Raw genomic sequence first — 23849 nt, 5'->3', positions numbered from 1 at the left:
CTTCAAGGTTTATTGCCTGAAAATGGTGGGTCAGGGGTAGGGCTTGGCCTCAGGGGCTGCACCTCAGGGTTTGCTCACCCTGAGGGGCACAGTCAGCATTCTGTTCCTCTTTGCCATCATGTTTAGTGTGTGGATTTGTCAGGTGGAACTAGAGATTGCCTTTTTCCTCAGGTTCTTCTTAGAGGGAGAGAATATGAGAGAAATCCAATACCTTGCAACCAGCTTGTAGGTTCCAAGGTTCTTCACCCCCTTTGAAGAGTTTTTTGGTTTGTTGAACACTGGCTTCACGTTGTTGGTGCAGGAACACTAATTTGCTTCCCTGGACTCTGAATTTCAGCTGCTGTAAAGTCACATTTCACCCTATTATTTATAAGTCTCCTGGAATCTGTCAAATGAAACATCCTCAGCAGATTTAAGTATTGCTTTTCTTCTTTCTGTTTCCCAGGTGACAGGATTTGACCTGGTCAGTCATGTGAATCTTTAAATTTAGTATGTGTGTTTCATTTTATGGAAGTGTTTTCTAAACTCACAATTTAAAATTTTTCTTTGAGGGACGTTTTATTACTGTTTACTAATGCTGTCTGAGGATTCCAGCTGGTGCCAAATTCTCTTCCAGAATTAGAAGGCTGGGCATTTTAATGGACTAAAAAAGTCACAGAAATTCCAGTCACCCAATCTGTCACTTTTGATTTTCATTCTGTCATTATATAAAGTTGCATGTTCTTGTAGGAAAACCTAATTAAACAATGATGCTTTTAAGGCTGGCTCCCACTTTCATGTGCCTGAGGATCTTTATGATTTATGAAATACCTGGTAAATAGGAGACCAGACACTGACTAAAGAAGTTGATGTGAAAAAATCATTGTTGATAATACAGGTAATGAAAAGGAAAGAGATGTAAAATACAAAACAACAAAAAAATATGAAGCTATGTGCCTGATAGATAAACAAAACAAATATATATACAAAAAACTCCTTTGGGCAGGTAGATTATGTTGTGCTGTTACATTTCTCTGGAATACTTATGTTTGCAGCATATCAGGGGCAATGTCAAGGTCAATTACCTTACCATTTTTGGAACCTCATGTCTGCAGCCTAAGGAAAAGTCAAAAAAACTGTGTAATGGCAGCAAAAGAACTACCAGAGAAGTATTTTTTTCTTCACTGAATTCTATGTGCTCCCTTATTTTCTGGCTAAATAAATTTCTTCTTAAAATAATATTCTTTAACGGGAAAGAGAACTATAGTGATGAAAAACACATTGCTATCTTTTAAGGTTTAGTTATTGTCTTATAGTAAGATATTCTTTCCCTGTTTCTGCTTAAGAATCCATTTTGTAATTGTACTTGGTAAAGCATGAGGTACTATGCAGGTTTTATTTTTGTGCAGTCTTTGTGCTTCCTCTGTTGAAAAGTTGGGAAAAGTTGCTTTATTGACCTGCCTTTCACAGGTAGTTTAGTAAGACCTTTTAAAAATAGTGGGTTTATTGGTTTTTTGATTAATTTTCATTTATTAGTGTTTGACAATGAAATATCTTTGAGTACACTTAGTTTTTACATTCAGCAAAAGCAGTAAAATGTCCTTTTATGAGTAAATGAACTTAGCAGTCAATATTAGAAATTGAGATTTAATGATGAGTTATTTCAATAGCTATTTCATTTCAATGTGGAGCTGTTTTCTCTTTCCATATTACATCTGTAGCTAAGCACATAAATGTACAGATTCTTTCTTTTTGCTTACACTCAGCAAAAGCAGTAAAATGTCCTTTTATGAGTAAATGAACTTAGCAGTCAGTATTAGAAATCAAGATTGAATGATGAGTTATTTCAATAGCTATTTCATTTCAACGTGGAGCCATTTCCTCTTTCCATATTACAATTGTAGCTAAGCACATAAATATCCAGATTCTTTCTTTTTGAGAGTTTGTGGTGGGATGCTGGGGATCTGCATCTCTGAGGCCAAGCCCTGCTGTTGCCAGGCTGGAAACATCCCTTCAGCACTTTTCCAGCTGGGCAGCACCAGGCTCCTGGAGCTGAGTGTGCCAGGGAGCAGTGCCAGGGCTCCAGCAGCCTGGTGGTGCTCTGGGGGAGGAATGTCAGTGAAGGTGGCAGTGGCCTCCCCAGCCATCCACCAGGACCAGCTGATTTGCAGATATTTCTCTTTTATTGTCCCTGTCACCAAAAGGAGGAGTTTAAGCCTTTGACTTCATCCCTTGCCCCCTGTTCTCTCTGGCTCTTTTTCTTACGGATGTATCTTTCTACTGAAGAGCTAAATTTGATTGATTTTGTTGGGTTTTTTTCACTTAAAATTTTCATGTTATGTCATTTGAGTGCCCAAACCAAACACTGCTTTGTTAACTAGGTGCCAATTAATTAGCAGACCTTTCCAGAAATGGCAGCATCACCAAGGTAGTGTTTTCCTGTCATTTGCAGCATTGCTTAAAGGAAGCACTTTCCAAAGATTACATGTTTTTTGCTAAACCAAATATAGAGTTCAAGTAAACCTGATTTTCCCCCATTTTACATAGACATACACAATTTTTTTCTAAGTATGTACTGAATTTATACATAGATCTCAGCATTTTTAACCAAAGCTTATGCCATTACTGTTGATGGCATGAAAGCAATGTAGAAGGGTATTTAAGAGGAGCTTCCTACACATGTTTTTTTCTAGTCATTCTGTAAAGAAATTATTCCTTTCCCCATCTGATATTAGGACAATCCCCTGAGCTCCATGAGCTGTAAGTGCTAAAGGAGTGGGATGTGAGTGGAGAAGAAGCTGTTAATGGCTCCATGCCCCAGCACAGCCCTGGGAAAATACTGAAAACCCCTCATTTTTACATCCATAATTTCTTTAGGCTCCTCCTTTGTGCAAGTACTCTGAAAGGTAGGATGAATCTAAGGAAACCTTAGTGCTTTCAGCTGCACTGATGGATGGCTAGGAAAAGTAATTTCAGGCAGTAAAATCTTTGGGACTTTATCCCAGTCTTCCACTGCCTGCTGCCAGCCTTAACCCTCTGGAGCAGACTGTGACAGCAGGGCTGCAGGGAGTCATTTGAAACACCATGTGACTCTGTCTGGACAAAAAAAAAAGGTGACTGGGAGCAAAATGAAACTTCTCTAAGTGCAGTGATTACCAGGGAAAAGAGTTTCTTTTTTTCTGTGTGATGTTCATCCCTGCCTCAAAGCTCACAATCTAAAATTGTCAGCTGGCAGTGTTAGAAAAAGAGACAAACCCCAAGCTTTTGAGAAGGGGAAGCTCAGAGATGTCAGTGTCATCATCTCAGAGCACTTCTGCAACTTCACAGCATTGTTCTTTGTTTTCTTTAAAGGAAATGTCTTTTTTTTTTAATTTCTTCTATATATTATTTCAGTAAGCACAAATTCTTCTCATTATGGAAAAAATCCATTTAATGAGGTATTTAAATGAGGGACAGGGTAGTGGTTTGGGCAAATATAACAGAAGGTCCCAAGTTACTTGTGAAAACATGTTCTACTGCAAATTTCATACACTTTAGGCAGGAACATCTTCAAATACCTGTCCCAGGTGAGGGTTTCCAGTCCTTGTATCATCTCTCCAGTGTTGTTTATGCTTGTGCAGGTACTATGGAGAAGTCCTTCTTGTGGAGCAGCTAAATTTGGAATTGTAAATGGACAAATGCTGTTCTCTGTGACGGATCTGTTCTGCTTTGGGCAGGACACTGGCTGAACCTCCTGGCATGTCAGCTGTTTGGGTTCATTGGCAGCTCTGCACAAACCCAGTTTTGGGCACTGGTGTGTGGGGCTGAACTTGTGCATGTGCCTGTCATCCTCTGCAGAGGGGGTGAGAGACAGATGGGGGCAATAATGCCTTCAACTGTCCCAGCAAGCCTTTTTCAGAGCTGTGAGAGGGACATCTGGATGCTGTGAGTAATGAGTTGCTATCAGGTCAAGAACAGAGTAATCTGGTTTTCATCTGTGCCCTCAACATGCCAAAAGGATCTTCATATGAGAATTTTATCATAATCAGGTAGATTTTCAGGCACTGCATTTTTAATAGGGAGTTTTAATGCCACTGTATGTACAAAAGGACTGTAAATAGTCATATAAGGCAAGGTTCCTGTGGCAGCTTTTCCTGCATTTCAGGGGCTTTGGGGACCACTTTGTGGCTCAAGCTGGATAATTCTAAGTGTGTGCTGAAATTACCAAAGCCAAGCTGGCAAACACAGGCTGTAAATGCAAGGTGTTTATCGAAAACTACTTTCCCTGTAGTACTGGATATTTGATATTGTCCAGGCAATTATCTCATGCTGCCTTACAGAAAAGAAAGAAATCTAACACATGTAAGCAGAACTACATGCTGACATAATGAAATTATGTTCAAGATTTTTGATTTTTCAACTCAGGACTCCCATATTTTCTGTGATCTCTACTTTGGGAGCTTTAACCAATTCATTCTTTCCATTTCCTGGCTGTGCTTTACTTGATCTCCAGCTTTAGAATTTTGGAAGTTCACTTTTACATTTGAGTTTTCAGTCCAGTTTTGCTGGTTTGTAGCTGTGTTCTTCACTTGACTCGTGTAAAAATTTTTATGGAATATTGGAAAGGTCATGTCCTTGAAGGGAACTGCATCCAGTCTGAGATGTACTCAGGCTGCATTTCATTGTGTCTGAAAGAAGGATTGCTGTACCTCCTTCACCACATTTCAGGTGTCTTGGCAAGAGCACCAGTGACAGATAAGTTCTCTAACATCCCCTGAAATATTTGCCTCTGATTTTGTTTGTAAATGTTGCTAACTAAAGAAACTCTATTTTGGTGGTGAATCAGTATTTTGAATGGGGTTTATGCAGCTAATTGATCTGTCTGTAGTATTTCCTCTGGTTCTAATGGTGGAACAAGAAGGTTACTGCTTAAATGCTGCTGGAAGTTCTGTCCACTTCCCCCCTTTTTTTGGGAAAAGTATGTCTGTGATGGTTGGTCATTAATACAATTGGACTTCGTGGATCATCTTATTTTTATGAAATTTGTTGCATTAGTAATGGCTGAAATTTGAAAATAAAAGTCATAACGAAGTGCTCTTGTAATAATGGTATTGATTTTATTTAAAAATAAATTATACTAAGATGAAAATTCTTTACAATGGTATAGAGACATTTGAAATGTGTTGTATGAGAGGAATACCTGCTGATAATTTGTTTTGGGAAAGATTTGGATTCCCAGGGGCAGATGAAATTCAAGAGATTAAGTGTAAATATTAATTCTGAAGAAAAGCAGGTCTTGCTTTTCATACAATGATAAAATGAATTGCATCTGCTTTCTTTCTGTCAGGGAATTTTGGGTTTCTGTACATTAGCTTATAGAGATGGCAGTTTAAGGAGCCATGGCTTACCAAAAAGTGTTGAGATATTAGTAATTATAAAAATAATAATAAGATTACTGGAAATCATCTCTACCATCACCATGATGTGCCTAGACCTTGAATCTCAGCTGTGACTAGTCCATGGTAGCACAGCTGCAAGGAATTCTGAGGAATGGCACAGGGAGCGTTAGTCTCTAGTATTTTCCAACTTAGAAAAGAGGATTAAGGTGCAGGGGAGTTTGAGAAATCCGTGAGGTTGGGATTGTCCTGGGGGAGAACTGGGTATAATTACTCAGTGTTTCAAAAAAACCCCAAACAACCCAAAAAAAAAAACAAAAAAGAAAGAAAAAGAAGGTAGCACTATGAAAACAAACTGTGTGTATAGTGAATCATGGGATGCATTGACCAAAACCTCTCTGGGTGATAAAAGCTGCAGTGGGTTAAAAATTCAGAGTATTTAGGGAAGAATGTGTCTTTGTATGTGTGTGTGTGTGTGTGTAAGGTGGCAGTGGGGGAAGTGTCACTATCATCAGCTGTCTCCAACTTTTCCTGCTACAGAAGCAAAATACCTTTTGGAAAAGCACCAACAAAGCAGTTACAAAGGGGACTGCATTGCTAGTTCAGAGATCAAGCATTTAGGGATGTACTTAGAAAAAATATATATAGTGGATTAGAGCCAAGCTATTTCATAGGCAGTCATGGCAGAAAGTGCTTTTTAACCCTATGTAAATAGCAGGGGTTTTTAGAAGCCAAAGGGATGCTGCACAAGCAGAGATCAAGTATTTAGGGATATACTAAAATATATATATATATAGTAGGTTAGAGCCAAGCTGTTTTTTATAGGCAGTCATGGCAGAAAGTGCTTTTTAACCCCATGTAAATACCAGGATTTTTTAGAAGCCAAAGGGATGGTGCACAAGCAGGGTTGCTGACCCTCCACGGGGTAAGTTGGGTGCCCCAACCAGTCTGCAGTTGGTTCAGCAGAAATCCAACAAGCCCTTCCCTTCACCATGCCCCTGGCAAATTTGTATCCAACCTGCAGGACAGAAGAAAAGGCAGGGACTGCTATGCTGGATTCAAGAAGGAATTAAAAAATCCTTGGTAAAATCTCTTTGCCTGACAGCCTGTTTTGGCTGATCACACATAGTTTACAGTTCCCGACAAATAAATGGTATTTTCTCAAGTATTCCTGCAGTCCCCAAAGTTAATAATAAAGAACAGCTAAGCTGAGGCAAGTACCCTAATGAGCCATGATGAGGATCCCATCCAGCAACATTCTTCTACTCCTAATCAGCAGAATGTTATCTGTTTTCTGAAATGATGTGTGATCTATCAAGAAATAAAACCAAACTAGATCTGGAAAGAACTGTCACTGATACATTTATAGAATTGGAAACAGCTCTGCCTGTCAGCAAATCTCCAAAACTATACATCCTTGTTAGTTTTTTAGAGAGGAAGGCTGTTCCATCTTAGTTTTCCATTTTAAAATGGATCAGTTAACATAGGTTTGCCCCTAATGACATTTTCCTATTTGCTTTTAAAGCCAGTATTGATAGTTATGTTCTGTGAATAAAATGTGATTTATTTTATTTTATTTTATTTTATTTTATTTTATTTTATTTTATTTTATTTTATTTTATTTTATTTTATTTTATTTTATTTTATTTTATTTTATTTTATTTTATTTTATTTTATTCTTGGCCCATCCTTTGGTAGACTTGAGTACTTCAATCATGAAGTGGATTCTCTATGCTCCAATTTGTTTTCCTGTTTTGCAGCTCCATGTAGACCTGCACCTTCAGGCTAGCTTGAATTGCTCTTCTTCATGTTGTGGAAAAGATGGGAAAATGTCAGGCAAAATTGCAGTTTTGGATGTCAGTGTTTAAGTTATTTTGATGACTGAGTTTGTCTTTTTCATTTTCATAGAGTACAATTTCTCATTGTGCTTGCAGAAGCCAGCAAGACCCTGAGTATTTTTGTTTATTTCTTATAGAGTAATTACTATTTGAAAAGAAAAGTGCTTGTACAGAAAATCTTGATTCAGGTAGATATTTGGATTATACTGTAGGGTTTTTTTTCTGTTGCAGTTCTGGAAATGTTGTTGTCACTGCCAGTTTAAAGTACTGAAAAAGGAAGGTGTGGGCACTGGCAGGCATTTCTAATATGTCTCCTAACAATGTTTGCAGTCTAGAAATCATCAAAGCCTGGCAATATTTTTATCCAAAAGCATTTCTGCAGCTTTTAAGTGTAATTGTCATTAGTTAGGTACATTTTTATAGAAATCAAACTTAGCACAGGTGAAGATAACTCAGTTATATTCACCCTTCATTCCTGCTGCAAGAAAATTCCCATTCCCTCAGGGGAACCTTGGAATTTTAGGGAAGTTTGACTCAGTTTTGCATATTCAGCCTAACAGAGTGATATGGCAAGCCCTAAACTGATTTTTTGCTGCAGCTACCCCTGTGACTCACTAGATCTCCTTCCCAGCAGCCTGGAGTGGAGCAGGAGCATTGCTAATGAAACAAATGTGCATCTGTGTTTGTGTGCTCAGCTGGAGACAATATGTTAACATATGTACCAAAAATCCCATTTCTCATCTCTGTTAAAAAATACTGCTAAAAAATCATAGACTGTGAAAGAGGAAAGGGAGAGAGCACTTAGCTCTGGTTTGCTACATTGCACTTCATATTTTCTGTCTATTTTTGCAATGAGCAAATTGACAGGCGGGACTTGAAAACAGCTTTATTTTTTTGTGCATGTAAAAACACTGGTTCTGAGAATATTATGCTGTAGTATTTCACATTAGTAAAAATATCCTTTAAATATAGATTGTTCTTTGCAAACACAGAACAGCTCAAATATCCACGAGTTATACTTTTAAAAACTTTATATCTCTGCTTTGTGTCTCCAAAGAGTTGGAGGGCTAAATTTTATTTTAGTTTCTTTTTTGAGTCTTCCCTTTCCCCCCAAATTGCACTGCTTTGATTTTTTAAAAATTTAACAGGATATTTAATTTTTCCTTGAAGTGAAATATGACCATATGAAAGGCATTAACCCATTCTATGACTAGATGAAAGATTCAGTCCCTCTTTTGTTGCTGTCAGCTGTTACTTGTCCAGTTTGTCTGATGGACCGTTTGAAAATTCAAAATTAGAGTTGGAATCTCAACTGCTATAGAGTGAGGGGGGGGTGACTTTTTATGAAAAACCTTCTTTTCTATGAGACTGTTATCTTAAGAACAGAAAACTGTTCTGTAACTGTTTTGTGGTGTGTAGAGCTTTTGTTGGATATTTGCTTCCTTGGCTGTTGCTGCAAGAAATCTTTTTTCATCCTGTGAGAACTTTGTGCATAACAGAAGGTTGTTGGCCACACTTCAGTTTATTATTCTTCTGCCTTAATTGTCCACAACAAAATAACCTCATGCATTTAAATCAAGTTCAGGTTGTGGCTTTTGCTGTTAGAAATGGACAGAATGATTTCTCATGATTCAGTCTCTTTACTTCTTTTGGTTCTTTGCAGCAGCATCTCTGGCAGTGTTTGAGTTCACCTGCTTTCTTATTAATCATTTCCTTTCAAAATTAGGGCAATATTAGCATACATTGTGCTATATTTAGATTCCATTCTTCTTGGAGTTTGATGAATTCACAGTTAGTTTTAGAATGGAATTCAATATTTTGTGCTGTGGAATTGGATCCTGGTTTGGTAACTTCAGGTTTTTAGGCCTGATTCAGAAGATTGGTAGCATAATCTTTGCTCTGAACCCTAATAAAATTACATGTTCATAATATTGATAATTATTTTAGTTTTAACATATAGAAGTATGTCACTAACATTGAACTTAGACCCAGTTGTTTACTTCTTCTAGCAGAGGAGTAGTTTTGATAAACCAGCGTGATTGAAAACTCGCTTTCAACACTGATAGAAACACTGATAGACGCTTTCAGCACTTTCCTTCTTTTTGGTTTTGGTTTGAACTCTTGTTTTTAGAACAAGAAATATTCAGATATGTAGTAAAACATATGTTTTATGTATGTAAAAATGGGCAATGTTCCATTCACACTCATTTCATTGTTAGTTAGGTAAGTCACAGGAGGTAAGTATAGGACATAGGTAAGGTATATGTATAAGTATATCTAAGTGTGTAGGAAAAGGCAGAAATCCATGCTGAGCTAGGGTGAAGGAGAATGTCCTTCCTCCTCAGGCTGTCACATGCAGAGAGCCCATCTGGGAGCATGGAATGAGCTCCCAGTTGGGATTGGGATTGGAACTCATCCAGTCGCTGTTACCAACACCTTGGAGCAAACAGAACAAAGCACAACCAGAGCAATCCTTCCACCAGCACTGACCCCTCCAATGACAAAATGGATTTTAATCAGTGGTACTGCAAAGCATTCATTCCCTTCACTCGGGGTGGGAAGCTGTGGAAAGGTTTAAGTTTGAACTGTGGTCAGAATATTTTGCCTAAAACCTTCACCTTATTTGTGAGGGTGTTTCTTTGTATTGTTATCAAATATTGGCTTCTGGAGCAGTTGTTTTTTACACTTCTGATTAGCTGATTTATTTCTCTCAGTAGGGCAGAGCATGAAAGAAAAGAAAAGCAACTTAGTTATATTCACCTACCTTTACTAGGTTTAATTTCTATAATTTTCTTTTTTTTTTTTTCCTATGAAAATAATTTATTTAGACCTGTGAAGGGGAAAATTACCTAGAAAAGCTTTTTGCTTTTTTAATTCCTAAATTTTATTGCTAAAAATTACTTAGGAAAAAAAACATGTGGTTTTTCGGTGGTTTCAAACAACCACTTTTTCTACTTGGTTGTGCATTATTACTTTTATCTTGAAGAAAATACCTGATGATCTAAATTTGATCTGTTCTGGCACTTTCTCAGTCTCTAAGCTTATATTCTCTTTATATTGTTTAAACTTCAGCTAATATTTTTTCATATTTCAGGAATAAATCCTCCATCCTGTAATATACCTAAGATAAATCCACCTTCCCCTCTGCCCCCTCATTTATTAAGATATGACCAAAAGTTGACCCAAATGGGTTCTAAGCAATTTTGCACTTCTTGGTGGTCCTTACTTGCCTCTCAGAGGTTCCCTGTTCCTGGCACATCAGTAACCTCACTGCTCCTCTTCCAAACCTGAGGATTATAAGGTAGATACCCACAGGGAGAGATCTGTACATTTAAAGGTCATTCTCAAATGGCTGTGAGAGTGGCAATAAATAATCAAGAATAGCTAGGGGCTTTTGGAGACAAAAACTGTATCTCATGGCTTTTAGAGCTTTGGATACTGTGAACTTTTTTGAGGTGTAGCAGAGATAGAACAGCACTTGGATATTTGGGGATTTAAAGTAAAATTCTCAAACGCTCAAACACTTAAATAGGCCTGGCCTGATTTTTCAGGATTGCTGAGCAACCCAAAATCTCATACAGGTGACTCAGCAGCTGTAGTTTTCATACCAAAACAAGTAAATAATCTTCACGGATAGTTTGTAAACTTACTGAGATGTGAAATTTGATTATTTTCTTCTAACTCATATTTTACATGAGGATTGTTTTTTTAGCCAGGAGAGGGATTACAGTTATTTAACCTAAATTCACTTTCTGATTGTTATGTTGACTCCCTGGAACTGGTTACATTACTGACAGGAACACTGTTATCAGCTAAATGTAATGGGTTCTTTACATTCCTCCTATTTTTCATTCATTTATTTATATATTTAAAATTCTTTTTATTTTGTCATTCCTCTCTTTTTCTGATTCTCCCTTTTCCATGTAGTTGCAGCCAGGTTTTTTCAGGCTTTTTGAGCAAGCCTGAAACTGCTCCATGTTGTCCTGAGAGCATTGTGGGTGGAAGCAGAATGAGTGGAAGTGAGGAAGAGCTTTTAGAAGAGGGGACTGAAACTGATGGAAATTTGAATTCTTTTCTAGGTTGTGTCTAGGTGGTTCCTCCCAACAGCAAGGTGTCAAATAGCACATTTTGTACTTTTTAGAATAAATTCAAAACTGCAAGTCTCCATGGCATGAACAATTAATACAAAGCAGTTACAAACCAAGAAGGATTTTGATCAACAAAAACTATTTCCAAGACTCAGAGTTCCACTCCAAAAGAGAGATTTTAACTGGGTGAAAGGTTGAACAGTATGGGAGTAAATGAAATCAAGTGAAACAAATGCTGGAGCCTTTGTTTGCCATTGCTGGTGCAGTGGGGGCACCCATTGTACCCTCATGGAGAGCTTGGTCTTGCTGGTCTGTGTTTCCATTACACTTATTTCTTAAGTTGCTCCTAATTATTTTTTTTATTTATTTTTTAAGTTGTGCTCCTAATCTCAGCAGTCCCACTTTGTCCAATATCCAGGGTGGGTGACTTACACTACTCTTCATCTATTAGATATGAGATTGGTATAAGAAATAAAATAGGAGGTAACAAGTGGGTGGGAATAAATCACAATTCTGCTCTGTTGGAACAGACAGCAGTTTTTCTCCTATCTCTTTCCATCATCCAGTAAAGATTTCTTTTTAACTTCTTGTTAATGTCATGAAGCAGAAAACATCCATTCTTTCACTCTGTTTTTTTTTCCAATTCCACTGTTTATGGAACAAAACAGTTCTGTTAGAAATCAGAGTTTTCTTAGAAGTCGGTACTGTTGCATTTGTATGTGCTGTCTTGATTTGAACAATAATAGCTGTAAAACAGGGTTAGAAAAGCATCAGCTGAAAAACAGTGCTTGGGAACACCTTGTTTGCTCAGTCTCTGGGAATTCTTGGTGTGAGGCAAGACTGCACCAGTGATCAGCAGCATCCCTTGTCTAAGGAATGAACCAATGCCTCTAGTGGGCCAGGTATGTAAATTCATTGAGATGAATAATGCATTTTTAAAAAATTAAGTTTTCGAACTCCATTTCTTAATGTTGTCCCCAACAATCACGCAATTTCAAGCTTTTATGGGACTGTGTGAAGAAGGACTTTGCTAGAATTGGTAATTTTTCCTGGCTTGTGGGGAGCAGGACAAGAGGACTCAGCCTCAGGCTGAGCCAGGAGAGTTTCAGGTTGGACATCAGAAGGAATTTCTTCATGGGAACAGTGCTCAGGCATTGGAAGGGGCTGCCCAGGGAGGTGCTGGAGTCCCCATCCCTGGAGCTGTTCAAGGAACAGCTGAACGTGGCACTCAGTGCTCTGGTCTGGTTGACAAAATGGGGATGGGTCATAGGTTGTACTTGATGATCTTGGAAGTCTTTTCCAACTTAATTGATTCTGTAATTCTGGGAAACTGAAAGCTTAGCAGAGGATTTCTCAGGAAAGCTGTCAGTGTGTTTCTCAGGATAACCAGACAGGCTGGTTTTCAGAGTTTGGAAATTTTCTGCCTTAAAGTGTGAAGAAAACTTCTGCTTCTGATGAGGCTGCATTTTCTACAGATTAACCCCAAAAATACCTTGCAACAAAAACCAGTATGAAAAATCTTACACTGACATTACTGGCAAGTTTGTCCCCATAAAATTAATCTGAAGAATCAGAAGAGTGGTGTGAAAGCTCTTATCCTGGGGAGTCAGCATGCTTCAGAATGGGCCTCTGTAAATTATGTGTAAAGCAGGAAAATGTTCAGCAATTCCTTTTGTTACAGCCAGTGTTCTAAAATCTGAGGGATGCTGCAGCCTCTGGCACAGGTCACTGATGCTCTGTCTGAACTGTGTCATTCTGGTACCATTAAAAAAGAAATACTCTACAGTGAAAAAGGAACTTTTTGATACCAACTTAACCACACTTCTCAGGCTTCTAGGTACAGTTAGTAGCTCATGTTTATGGCATTTCCAGGTGGATAAGAAGATGAGAATAATATCCAAGCCATATGGTCAGGGCAGTAAAATTCTAGTGAGAGTCTAGGTTGTTAGTGCAGGAAACAGTGGTTCACCACTACATCCAGCTTTCTAAAGCCTGAGTAAAATAGCAGGATAATTCTAATACTTACATGGATGTGCTATGGAGGCTTAAATCAGTGGTTTATGGGATTGTTGTAGCATTGCTTATGGGAAGATTAAAAGAGCAATAAATCGTACTGGTAGTGTATTTATGGAGAATATGGATGGGGATGAATTACTGACTGTAAATAAATGTAAGGCTTTGAAGCACTGTTTGCAGTGTAACTCATGATGCTTTATTCAAAATAGGGAGTTGAGAAAAAATATTATTACTGTGAATAGATACATCTGTGATTGCTGTAGTGCTGTTCCCCAGAGCCTTATGCTGCACGTGATGCCAATTATTGTTGATTATGATGTGCATTTTACTATCTTCTGTCCAGGTTTAGATGCAAAGGTCCCAGTCCTCCCCAAAAGAACAAGTAAATATTTGAAGTTATCAAGGAAAGAACAGAATTAATTTGTTTTAATAATTATTAAAACACAGCTGACCCCAAAAGTAACAAAAATGAAGGTACAAAATTATGGACAGGGGCATAATTGTCGTTCCCTTTGTGGAAGAAATTGTGCTGTATGTTACTACATGAGAACTAATTTCAATCTTGGAAAAACAAGAGAAGTCAATGACAGAAGGAATTGATCAAAGAGCAACGTGCTCAGTTAGTTAAATATCAAACAGAAGTGTGTGCACCACAAAGCAGAAGAAGGTTTTGGCCAAAATTTAGAACAAGAGTGATTTTTGTCATGGATTTTAACCTCCCAATCTACCTCTACTCAAGTCCTCAGGACCACACACCCAGAAATAAGAAAAAATCCCACTCTAAATGTAGTGTTCCAGCCTTTTTGAAATACATGGGTGAGTTTTGGTAAGTAACTAGCTAGTTATTCACAAGTACAGCAAGTGTTGGCTTTGCAATCAGTGCTGGGCAAGACAGATTTGTAGATGCAAGGATTTAGTGAAAGCACAAATTTTGAAGTAATTTGGGTTTTTTTCCCACCTACTGGTCATAAACAGTTTTTCTAACAATATTTAAATGGGCTCCAATTAAAAATGCCAAGTGCCTTTCTCATGTATGTCATTGAAAATCCCCTCTGCTGCCCCTGGCCATGGGTATTGGAAGGAGATACAAACTGAGAGAAGGCTGGAGTAGGTGGGAAAGATTCATTTCCATAAGAAATGAGGCTAAAAATACATTTTAATGCATTGCTAATAGTGATGGATTGGTGAGAGCAAGTTTCATGAAATGCTGTCTTAGGCAGTTAGAGGATAACATTGTTCTGTAATTGGGTACTGAAAGCAGCCTTGGCACTTTTTGCTACAAATATAGGGGAACTGAAAAGATAAAGGAGAGGTCACAGAGTGGTGGTGAAGCTTTTACAAACAGATTTGAAACAGAAGCAACACCCATGAACACTTTTAATTAGAAGATGGTGTGTGTGAGTGGTGTCAGTGCTAACATTTAGTCCCCACTATTAAAGCTACTGAAACTGAGCATGTTTCAGGAAGAAGGCAAACTTTTGTAAATCCTGCTCAACTGATTCTACAGCAAAACACTTGTGAGAATAAGGGGAAGGGATAATAAATATATTGAAAGTGGAATGTAAAATGGACGGCTTTTACCCGAAGCCCTGTGTGAGGATTCCTCTGGATATTGCTTTCTTAGCTTTTGATGTAGCTTTTTTTCCTTTCCAGTCTCAGAAGAGAACTTTAAATTACATGGGACTGAAAGCAGAAGAGAAGGCACAGGCTCAGCTGGAGTAATCTGGTAGTTCCTCTGTATTGCCATATGCTGCTCTTGGCTTTTCACTAGGAGGGAATAACTGATAGGCCACAGGTCTGAAGGAGCTTTCCTCCTGCCTCCTGTGGCATGCTTGGCTTTGTCCATTTGCCCAGAGGGAAATGATGGAGCCCCTGAGCTGTGCTGGGCAGCACTGCTGGGAATGTGGGTGCAGTGTGCATCAGGATGGCTGTAGATGTGATTCATCTGAGAGGATTGTTCAGTTTGGCCAGTGAAACAGAAGGACAATATTGCCCAGTAGGTGTCAGGTGGGATGCTCTCAGGCTACTGCTGAAGAGCCAAAGGGAAATAGAGGCTGCTTGGCTGCTGAAACCAAGAAGATTCCTTGCAGCAGAGTGTGGTGGTGTTCACAGGGGTCGCAGGATGAGGGAAGAGATGAGGATCTGACTCCATGTTTCAGAAGGCTTGATTTGTTATTTTATGATATGTATTATATTAAAACTATACTAAAAGAATAGAAGAAAGGATTTCATCAGAAGGCTGGCAAGGGAGGAGAAGGAATGGAATGATAATAAAATCTTGTGTCTGAGCAGAGTCCCAACAGAGCTGGGTGTAATGGCTGTGATTGGCCATTAATTAGAAACACCCAACATGGGCCAATCCCAGATGCACCTGTTGCATTCCACAGCAGCAGATACACTATTGCTTACATTTTGTTCCTGAGGCCTCTCAGCTTCTCAGGAGAAAAAATCCCAAGGAAAGGATTTTTCATAAAACATGTCTGTGACAGTAGAGTGTTAATTTTCTTAAGGAGGGGCATCAACTTCATTTATCAACTTCAGTTTACTTTAATTTTATGACTTTACGTTTGTAATTATTTAAAGTGACTTCAGTTTTTCTCAGAAACTGCTTTGTAATTTGCACTGTAAGAGTGTCAGTAGACTTTCAAATGTCTCATCTTCATTTTTTGTTACAAACCATCTACCCTGCTGGTACTGCATGGCAGCACTGCGTCTCTGCCTCTGTCATCTCCAACAGAGTAGGTGCTGGTAGGCAGAAGCCAATTAGAGATAATTGCTTCTTCTGAATGCTGCTGTCTAAAAGAAAATAACCTTTATTCCTGTTAACCTTGGTCATATTTAATGCACGTACTACTGCTAAGAGATTTAACCACCATCAAGTGGAAATGGCACCTGTCTGTTTTAAGAAAGATTTTAGCATAAAATGTTCCAAATCCAGTGACAATGTATAGTGTTCTGTATGCTAAATGGAAATGTAGTGTACTCATTTGTCTTAATTAGAGGCAGTCGTTTTCTCCTTACAAGTCAAATGTTAATACAGTTTTAATTTGTATACTGTTCAGATTCCTTTAGTATCTAACATATTAAATACATATACATTGACAATTTAAATCAAATGTTACAACTGTTGCACAGAACTTAATAGTTATTATCATATTTCCCATTTGTGTTAAGAACATTGGTATTACTGTGTTCACTTGGTTGCTGATCTTGTTCTTTAAAGCATGCATCTCTCCATGTTCTGATTCCCCATCGTGCCAAAAGGCTTGGGAAATTTTCCATGGTTATGTGAAAAACCAGTAATTTTTTCTTAGCAAAGCATGTGTAATTGTGTTAAAATCAAAAACTAAAAGTAAAAACCAAGAGAAGTAATGATTTAGAGCACTGCTCAGCCTAAGAATTTGAAGAATAATGATGGTAAAATGAGGATGTCTGAGTCACAGCTGAGGTAGAGCTCTGCTGCTCACATGAAGCTAAAATGAGGTAGCAGCCTCCTTGCCATCAGTGTTAGCAATGGAAATAATATGGGTTCTAGGTAGCATTTACTGATGTGGGAGTTCTTTTATTAGTGAGATGGAGGATTTGCAAACAAAGGGAGGAGTTTCCAGTGAGGCTGCTCAATAAGACAAGAAATATCCCACACAGCACAAGCAAGGAGGTTTGGGGTAATGTATTCACTCAGATTCAATGTTTTCCAGTAGTTGCACAAAACAGGCAAATGGTGTCATCACAGTACATACATATAAAAATTTTGCTTGTTTTGTTACTGTTTGATGTGAGGAAAATTTTGAATCATTGTGAAAGTATATGCAAAAAGAAGTCTCCAAATTATGCTGAATGCAACTGAGTTGAGTAGTTTTCTGCTCTGAAATATTTCAGGTATTTTTTCAGTTTTCTAAGCAAGGCCCATATTTTGTAGGTCACTGAACTGCTCAGCTCCAGTACCCAGCATGGGCTGTAGTGTAGCTGCTCAAACTTAGGTATTTATGTTCAATCATTTGTTCTACTTTATGTGAAAGATAAATTAAGTTATATCTGTACAAGTCACTGCATGCTTAGACTCAGCTGGTCAGGTATATATGTTGTGGTTCCCAGAGTGTACAGCTACTAATAAAAGTAATTAATTTGCTTTGTGCAACTTCCTTACCAGCCCAGGCTCTTGCCTAACTCTTATCCCTTTATGTGGGGTTTAGATTTTCTTGTATGTATATTTGCTAAGAGGAATTATTGCTAGGAATCCTGGAAGAAGAAGGTCTCAGGTGAGAGTCTCTCTTGAAAACTAACCTTGGTTTTATTTCTCTTCTAAAAATACCTCTCTGCTTTTTTTCACTGTTGTGAAAAATTAATTCAGCCCATTTGCCTGCCCAGTCTCTAGTGTGGAAGTGGGAAAAATCTGTCTTGGTAGGATTTACCTGTGCTATTCCATGTCCACAATCCTTTGAACAGTGCTATTTTCTGTTTCTGTTATTAGATATTTAGAAAGAAATGTTTGGGATTTCTTTTTTTTTTTTTTTTGTCTTGCAGAACTTAGAAGCTTTCTTCCTGCTTGAAAGTTCTAGAGGGGAAAAAAAGATAAATTTATTTATATACCCATTTCATTAGGCACAAACTGACTCTCTGAACATGTTACTTTGCTACATTTACATGCCAAATCAATTCTGGATATGATCATATTATTAAAAACCAGAGGACTTGGAATCCACAGGGTCTGAGGATTTATTAAGGCCTTGATAAAATTTGTATTTGTAGAGTTAAAAATTAATAGTTACTTGAATTTCTTAAACACATCTCTATAGAAAAATCAGGATTAAAAATTGAGTGATGGAGAACCTTCTTCATATCAACAGAGATTGCTGTTATTTGGGAGAAATCAACCACTGGTTTTGTCTCTTTAATTGCAACAATTGCTAAATAATTGCTGAAAAATTGCAGAACTTTGTCTGTAGCTTTCAGTAAAGCCTTTCATTAGAGAAAATCTATTCTTAACTAAAAAGCAAAGTAGAAATATAAACAGATTATCTACTGTCTGCACAAAATTTGTGTTTGTTGGTCTCTGTTAATGTCAAAGAGATGTATGTTGGTATTAGCAGTCTGACATGGATTACTTTCAAGTGCATTCCCCTTTCTCCTGATTCCTGTCTCCTGGACCTGAGCCCTGACAGAATTACTGCTCTTTCTCCTTAAAAAAAGAACCTGCAAGCTCCTTCTTTTACAGCCTTGTGTTTTGGCCCCATTGTAATATGTTATTTTCATGCACTTTAACTTGATTTAAACTGCAATTTTTTAAAAAGCATATATTTCACTTCTTTCTTTTAAATATAAAATGCTACTTGTGTGTTTGATGCATATAATTTCTTTAAGACTTTCTGTATTCGACTTGGAGATAGTGATTTTTCCAAATTTAGAGTTGAAATACAGCGTATTGTACATACTATTGTCTTTTAATTGTAGGGAGTGCTGAGCAATTTTTAGTCCTTAGAAAATTTAGTTCTTATTCTTCAAATGTGACCAATTATCCAATACAATTCGTTGTGGGTGTGGGTTGGTGTGGATGTGGCACAGCGAGTGGTGACATGCAGTATCCTTTTTGAGGAGTGTGCATTGTACTTCTAAAATACCTGCTGACAATAGCTGCCAAAATTAGGCAGAAAATTGAGAGGAAAGGAGATATTTGAAGCAGCAACTCAAAACCTTGCCACAGATCTGTACGTGAGCGTCAGTTAAAATCTGACCATGGTGGACACCATCATGCCTATTCTCTTGCCCCATTTTTAAGATTCTTCCTGCTCTCAGGTTTTATTTCATCTCATGAGAGCACTCTAGCAATATTAAGAAGAAGACATGCCCTCAGAGATTTGAGGGTCTCCCCAAGGCAGCACAGATGGATGCAGCACTGTTGACACATGACACTTCACTGTGGGGAAAATGCAACTTCCCCTCGCTTTTGGTTAAGAGTTCCAGCATGGTTTGCTGTCATTTCTGTCTCCCATAAAATCAAGGTCTAGTTTTCCATCAAGACATGAGTAGGAATGTCTCAAACCAGCATGGCTGAGGAATGGCAGAGCTCTGGCTCCTCTCTAGTGCCTCCCCCACAGTTTTTTCTTGCCCTTCACAACTGCAAGTCAGGTTCTGTTGTTCAGTATGGAATTAAAAGTATAGTGGTTTAAATATTGTGTTAGATACTAAAAGCAGCACCAAAAAATGAGGAAAAGCCTTTAAAATGTAATTGTACCTAGCAGTGAACTTGTAAGAGCTGCTCAGCTCATGTCATGAGTCTTTAATTACAGAAGTTAAAAGATTGGTACTTGTGATTTTCCAGATGATTGAAGGCATTCAGAGCTTTTCAAGTCCATGCCACTTCTCAACTCCCCTCCCACCTCTATTTGTTCATTCTCCTTTGGTCGCCTCAGTGTGTGAGTCAGGGAGAGATGAAAAGAAATAATTATCAAAGCAAAAGAACATAGAATGAACAAATTAGGTATTTTAAAAAAATATTGTCAGGATTTGAGCTATACTTAGCATTCCTTTAGTTTTCCAGAACAATGAAGAGTTGCATTATATTTTGAGTTTGCACATATGTGCAAGTTACACGATGCTAAGAATATTCCTAAAAAGCATTTATTGCTCCAGTTCAAAATGTGTAAAAGAGAGAAGCCTTTCAAATCAAACAGCATGAATTTTTTATGTTTTGGGATCTTTGCTCCTTTCTATTCTTCACCTTTTAAGCTTGTGTTAATAGACTGTCTACCAAGATTTGGATTTATTAAAAACAGTTTTTCATGGTAATAGATTGAGTTTTTTCTCCCTCCTTTGTCCATCCTTTAACCCCCTTGTGATGATAGTCTCCTTTCTTTGAATGTTTGAGAAAGAGCTGAATGTTTGAGAGAGAAGCCTTTGAACACTCGCTGGGCTGGATACGGAAGAATTGGATTAAATTTTCTCCTGGGCTTAAGAAGGATTTAAATAGATGTTTCTCATGTCTGAAGGTCCCAGCTTTGAGGCAGACAGCAGATGTGAGATGGGTGTGCTCTGCCTTTCTTGGTGTGCTCACCCATCAGGCATTAAAAATGGTAAGGGTTGTTTGGCCAGAACAAGCCCATCTGAACATGAATCCAAATCCTTGTTAGGACCCTGCCCAGAAATGGAAATTTTTGGAAAACGTTTTGGCTCTAGTTCCAATTTGTGGTGCTGCTTGTGTGTGTTAGTCCATGGCAGTTCACCCATTTTTCTCCCTCTGTCCCTACTTTTGGAGTTAGATGTAAACCCTGTGTTGGTTCTGGCTGGGCTGTGCCTCCTTACATTGTTAGTGGGCAACTTCTTCCTTTCCAGTGGGCTGCTCTCCTGCCTTCTCTCAGTATCCAGGTGTACAGTTTCCCTCTCCATAGAATAAAATCCCAGGATCATTTAGACTGGAAAAAACACCTCCAAGGTCAGCAAGCCCAGCCTGTGATCCCCACCTGGTCACCAGAACACAGCACTGACTGCATGTCCAGCCATTCCTTGAATAGCTCCAAGGATGGGGACTCCAGCACCTCCTGGACAGCCTCTTCCAATTCCTGAGTATCCTTTCTGTGAAGAAATTCTTCCTGATCTCCAACCCAAACTTCCCCTGGCTGGGTTAAGGCCATTTCCTCTTATCCTGTCACTTGTCACCTGAGAGCAGAGCCTGATCCCCACCTGGCCACAACCTCCTGAGCCTCTTTTTCTCCAGGCTGAACAGCCCCTGCTCACTCAGCTGTTCTTCATAGGACTTTTTTGTAGGCTTTTTTTCTTCTCAATTTCTCTTAACAGTTCAGTGTTGAAGATGGTTTCAGTGCTGGACACCTATTGTAAAAGCAGGGCATCCCCAACAAACGGAGAAATGACGCATCTGACTCCATGGATATCAGAGGGCTAATTAATTACTTTATTATACTATATTATTCTATACTATATTACACTATGTCTACACTGAATCTCAACAAGCACTCAGCTGCCCAGAATCTCGTGACTGTCAGCCAACAGTCCTGACACACACACATGTGGATTCAACTGGTCAGTGAATCAAACACCACCACCAGAATCCAATTACCAATTCCCTTCAGGTGAACAATCTTCCACGGTGCATTCCACTTGTGAACAACAAGAGGAGCAGCAATGGGGTTAAGAATTGTTTTTTCTCTCTCTGAGGTTCAGAGAATGTGAATCCCAGAAATATCCTTGGGAAATTGTGCCTTGCTTTTCTCTGTGAAGAGCAACATGGTCACAGATATCTTCTATCCAGGGCATCCAGAAAGACTCATCTATCTAACTCAGAATATAGATTTATCTAAGGTAAAGAAACTTGCTTACAAAACTGATGATAAGTAAAAATGAAAGTTTTTAATATCAATCATTATGATCTAATTAAAGAATTTCACAGAATTCACAGAATGACTCGGTTGGAAGAGACCTTAAAGATCATCAAGTCCAACCCATGCCCTAACACCTCAATTAAACCATGGCTCCTAATTTAATAACCTTCCATGGCTTTTTGGCAAAAATTACTATTTTAGTGGCAGATATTAACTCTGAAAGGGTTAAAAAGAAAAAAAAAAGAAAAAGGTGTTTTCATTGTTTGTTTTCTTGAGGGATGCATAAAAATGATACCACATAAATAATACTAAAATGACACCATGTCAATTTGTATTTGCACTACTACAAATTCTATTTCCACCACTTAATAGGAAATCTTTTAATGACCACTCATCTCTGCTACTGAAGTGCTAAATCATTTCAGTGTATCCTTTGGTTTTATTTTGTAATTTGTGGGTGTTCAACTGACAAGTTTAACCTCAAGTTGTGCCTGGAAGATGCTGTTTTCAAATTGGTTGGTATGTAAATATCCTATGGTACTTTCTGCACAAATATATTAAGGTTTATTTAGGGCAGACCTGTATAAGTAGAGAAGAATAAAATCTGTGTTAAATTAATGTAATTATAGAATCAGTGGTAGGGTTTAAAAATAGCTTGTCTCAGTTGGCATTTGATAAAGGTAATTAAAGCATGAAGAATAATGATAAAACCCTTTTGTTCTGCTCCTCTCCTGTAGTGCTTCAGGCTTAGTATTTTTACAAGCAAAACACTGATTTCTGGTCTGGAAACCTCACTGTGATGGAAACTTCCTGTCTGATGCAAAAAAAGGAAGAAATTTTGTTAACCTCCTCTAATTACAGACATTATCAAAGAAATATCCTGTTTCCAAAGGTATTGGTTTGAGAGCTTGGTGTGTTTTACCCACTCATAGCAGTGCTGTAATTTTGGAAGGTGTAGTGTCCAGAGGGAGCTAATGTGCTCAGAAAATGTGACCTCTTACTGACTGCTCAGGTTTGAAATGTTAGTGCCAAACACTTCAAGGGCATGGGGAAGGGAAGGGGAAGGTCTTACCCATGTGTACAAAACCTGATGACAGGGGCTGGTAAGGAAGTGAGGCAAACACAGGTATCCAGTGACAGGACAAAAGGCAGTGGCCAGAGACTGAAATACAGCATATTCTGTTGAATGTTCAGAAAATACTTTTTACTGTGAGAATTGTGAAATAAGGGAACAGGCAGCTGAATCTCCATCCCTGGAGATACTCAAACCCTGACTGGATGTGGTCCTGAGCAGCCCTGCTGTGAGCAGAGCTTGGACTGGCCAATCTTCAGAGGTCCCTCCCAGCCTCAACACCTCTGTGATTCTGTTGTAGTCAAAGAACTCTAAAATTGCAGATGAATTTGGCTGTTTATTTCTCTACTGATAAGAGATTTTTTAAAGCTAGTTGATTGTACCTCCAGTTTTCCATGACTTACTATTTCTCTGTGCTTAGAAGAAAACTCATCTGTGCTTGTTTTGCTTATTCAGGCAGGTGAATTTATCTTTTCAGGGATGAGATGAAAGTTAAACAAAGGATTCATTTTATCCAATTTGGCAGTCTGAACATATAATTGAAACAAAATTGTTGATAGACTCACTTATGAGAAATTTCAATTCTGCTGGCTGCCTAGAGAACAGTCATGTTCCTATTTCACTGGCTCCACTGCTGAAGCAAAAATTCCCATGTGAAGCAAAAGTGGATATTTAAAGTGCCAAGAGTGCACAAGATAACAGTACGTGGGTTAGAGTACATTAGAGATTACCTTGTCAGAAAGATTGCCTTGGAAAAAATACATGGGAATATTTGTTATCTCCTCCTACTGGCTTGCTCTGTAGGTACTGAAGTGACTTCTTTAGGTACCTCACTCCTGACAAATCTCTGTGTGCAGGCAGAGGTGTACGCTCCCTCAAAGGAAGTGGGAAAGCTTTGGAAGATCCTGGCTGCTGTCAGGGGGAAAAATCCTGATCCCCAGCTGTCATCCTCCTGAACCAGTGCCTCTGGTGAGGCCCTGGCACAGGCTGCCCAGGGAACTTGTGGCTGCTGCATCCCTGGAGTGTTCAAGGCCAGGCTGGTCTGGTGGAGGGGGTCCCTGCCCATGGCAGGGGGCTGGATAAAGGTGATCTTCAGGGTCCCTTCCAACCCAGACTGTTCCATGGTTCTGCAAACTAGAGAGCTGAGC

General features: G+C 38.5%; 1 protein-coding gene across 9 annotated transcripts in view; it reads left to right on the top strand.

The window, feature by feature from the left end:
• RABGAP1L (RAB GTPase activating protein 1 like) overlaps nucleotides 1–23849 on the top strand; it is a 234162-nt gene that overhangs the window by 79845 nt on the left and 130468 nt on the right. The gene's annotated exons all lie outside the window — the stretch shown is intronic.

Source organism: Agelaius phoeniceus, chromosome 8 (assembly GCF_051311805.1).
Source record: "Agelaius phoeniceus isolate bAgePho1 chromosome 8, bAgePho1.hap1, whole genome shotgun sequence".
Taxonomy (NCBI): Eukaryota; Metazoa; Chordata; class Aves; order Passeriformes; family Icteridae; genus Agelaius; species Agelaius phoeniceus.
Note: the sequence above shows the minus strand (reverse complement) of the source record. Positions and strands in the feature narration are given on the sequence as shown.